The sequence below is a fragment of the Urocampus carinirostris genome, chromosome 3, assembly GCF_059441175.1.
Source record: "Urocampus carinirostris isolate Australia breed hairy pipefish chromosome 3, RoL_Ucar_1.0, whole genome shotgun sequence".
NCBI classification, from domain to species: domain Eukaryota; kingdom Metazoa; phylum Chordata; class Actinopteri; order Syngnathiformes; family Syngnathidae; genus Urocampus; species Urocampus carinirostris.
The window spans coordinates 55,992,710-55,996,257 of NC_142351.1; the positions used below are offsets into that span (position 1 = coordinate 55,992,710).

At 38.8% G+C, this 3,548-nt stretch overlaps 1 pseudogene; it reads right to left on the reverse strand.

Moving 5' to 3' along the window:
• Positions 1-282: 282 nt before the first annotated feature.
• On the reverse strand, positions 283-2,288 carry LOC148370188 (uncharacterized; annotated as a pseudogene).
• Positions 2,289-3,548: the final 1,260 nt, after the last annotated feature.

A 3,548-nucleotide genomic window follows, 5' to 3' on the forward strand; every position in this document is an offset into this window, starting at 1 on the left:
ATATGGTCATTTCATCAGGCATGGCCAAACGGAGGATTAAGAAAGGGCTCGGGAGATGACAAGAAAAAAAAATAGACGTAAGGAAGGGTGATGTGCGAGCGGATTGAAAGGGAGCATCAAATCATTTCAGTCTTCATGTCGTTTTCATGCGGTTTGACTATATCTCACGATTATTCAGCCTTTTAGACTCAAGTTATTAACAAAGCATGTGTCCTTGCGCGTCAGACAAAACATGCAATATTATAACTGGAAACTTAAGAAGACACAGAATGTCCCCATGAATTATGGGAAGTGACACATGAGAACATGTGAAGCTTCCTTCTCTGCTTCCTTCCTTCCTGGTGGGGTCACTGCCTCACCAGCTGTCTCCACACAGGTGTAGGATGGCACACGCTTCGGAGCACAGGATTTTTTAGCCAGATTTGTAAATATGTTGATGAGCATTAAGATGGGTATTCAATTTAACATTAATAACACATGCTTGTATCGCTTTTGTAAAATTAAAAAAATAGATGACAATTAAAAAATTGATGTAACGTGGACCTTCACATGTATAAAGATGATAGACATAGACAGTTTTGTGTGAAAGTAGCTATTTTTTACCCTCGGGTGACAAGAAAAAATGTTTATGCTCAGAACAAGTGAGGGAGCAAACCCATAGGGGTTAGGGTTAGAGTTAGAGTTAGGGTTAGGTTAGGAAGCAATCTTTCTTTCCCAAGGTCCCCTAAATCTGAGGCCCTTGGGAAAGTAAGTTTTTGCACTGGCCATTCAGGAAACTGGAGCTTTTCTTGTTTTACCTGAGTTTGTTTAGTCCATCTGGAAAGAGAGTGTTGAGTTTTATTATCCAGTGTTTTTCTGCCTTGCGTCTTTCTTCTTGCGTCCAATTGCTGTTTGTTTGTAGGCCCCATATTTCTAGTGCCTGTAGCCCATGTTGTATGAAGTGGGCTACTAAGTGTGTGTTAGTTTTCCTGCTGTTTCTGATGTTGTAAATGTGTTGTGCTAATCTACATCTGATTGAATTTCCTGTCTTTCCTATATATTTAATGTCACAGTGTTTACACTTTATGACATATATACAGTTTTCCGTATTAGGTGTGAGTGTTTGTTTAATTAGGTAGTTTGTGTTGGTGACGGTGTTCCTAACTGTGGTGGCTTGTTTGTAGAATGTGGGGCCCCGTGTTCGTGTTATGTTGATTTCGGGTAATTTACTTTTTACTAAGTAATCTTTGAGGTTTTTGTTTCTTTTAAAGGCTGAGATGATTTTGTAATCTTGGATTATGTCTGTGTTCTGTAGAGTCTGGTTTATATTTTGTTTAATTTTTCTATTAGCAGTTTGGCTAAATGCTGAGTAGGTGCTTATTAGGGGGATGATTTTCTGTGTGTCCCGTTGCCCTGTGGTTAAAAATGTTTTACGGACTTGCCTGAGGAAAGATCTAGAGTATCCTCTTGGTCTCAGTGCCTTGAAAAGGGTTTGGGTAGCCTTTTCAAAGTCCGTATTCTGTGAGCAGATTCTGTGGAATCTGAGCAACTGTGATTTTATTAAGCCCCTGTAGGTGTGTTTTGGATGTAGGCTGTTTTTGTGTAAGAGTGCATGTGTGTCTGTGTCTTTGAAGAAGGCCTTAGTGTCTAAAGTTTGTGTTTGGGTGAATGAGAGTCCTTTGTAAGTGGTTGTGTCTAGAAAATCTATCTGGTGTTCATTTGTGGAATGTTTGACTGTAATTGTACAATGGTGTGTGTTGAGGGTTTGAATGAATTGGTTGAATTCCTCTATGCTATGTGTCCATGTTCCCCAAATGTCATCCAAGTATCTAAAATAATTGGTGGGTAGTTTGGCGCATTTTTCAAAAGCTGTCTCCTCCCAATGTGCCATGTAGATGTTAGCATAGGCAGGTGCAAATTTTTTGCCCATGGCTGTACCACTGATCTGTAAGTAGAATTCCTTGTTGAATTCAAAGTCGTTTCTAGTGAGGCTAATTTCTAGGAGTTGTACTAATTCTGTGTCTGGGCGTTTGCCGTCCGGGTATTTTTCCATCCAGCGCTTTACTGCTGTCAACCCTGCGACTGTGTTTATGTTTGTGTAGAGGCTGTCTATGTCAATGGTGAATAGGATTGTTTCCTGCGTTATTCTAATCTTTTATTTTGTTTACAAAGTCATATGTGTCTTTAATGTAGCTATTATGTTTTGTGGATAGTGGAGTGAGGAAGTGGTCTATGTATTCAGCGATCCTGTAGGATTCACTGTTGCAATCTGAGACAATTGGTCTTCCTGCTGGGACTTCATATGGCATAGTCCACGATAATGGTGGTTTGTGGATTTTAGGTAGCAGGTAAAAGAGTTAGGTTTAGAGTTAGGGTTAGGGTTACAATTTTGTGGCCAAAAGGGGGGACGCACGTTGATTTGAGACTGTGCGTCCCCAGCAAAAATGATGCGTCTAGGACGCAGGGACGCAAGCAAACGAGAACACTGTGTACGTTAGAAATGATACAAGATTAAAGAAGACAAAATGAGGAAGATAAAGTGAAAAGGTAATGTGGCAATTGCAACATCAGTGCTGAGGATTGTGGCAAAAGCCATCAAAAGGAAAATGCCAAACAACAGCAGCGGCTTTTGCCGATAGTGTCAATATATATTTAATGTGTGTCTGATAGTCTTGAAAATGTGGTCATTTATTTTGAAATACCGGAGTATAACTTTTTCCTTAAAGTATGCATTGCTGTTAGCATGTCATCAACTTGCACTCTTCTGATGAAAACAAGTAAACATGAGTTACTAGTTCATTTAATATTCTTAGCACCCAAACGAGCGTGTTACTCTGAAATTACAAATTACTGTATAAACCCGCATAGAAGCCGACTGCTAAAACTGCTCTAAGATAAAATACTTACATAATTAAAAAAATATAATAAATGAAGAGAACATGTACACTAAGCTGTAGAAGCGGTGAACCCTTTATATTTTTTGGGCTTGTGCAATATTCAGAGCTTGCACTCAAACACTGAGCCAAGACATTCCCTATTGATTTCTCTCTTGGTTTCAAACCACTTTTACTGGAAACTGTTCAGAAGGTTTTTTTTTTCTTTCAGACATGGTGTATTGAAAACTAATTTTACAATTAAAAAGATTAACATCCAGCACACTTTTATCGTAAATTCCATGGTTACGTTAGCCCTGTTGATTGCCCGCTGCTTTTTTGTTCCAGTATAAGCTGTGCCCCTGTCCCTAGATGTTGCCTATCATTACTTTTAGTGGCAACAACGAAATATGCTCAGGTAAACTGACCCCCTGATTTCAATATGTTATTTTATGGTTGTAAATTCAGCTTAGATTTTAGTATAAACATCAGGGAGAATATCCCTTAAGGAGAAATTCAGAGCTCTCAAAACACAGAGCCATTGTAACTGCATTCAGTTGTACTCTGTAGGGTAAATATAAACATGCCAATCTTGATGCATCATTGACGTTGCTGAGGGTTGTATGTGACTTTGTGATCAAAGCAATCAGTAATCAGACGATGTTGTAATTCATGATCTGCTTTTAATAAATTGCA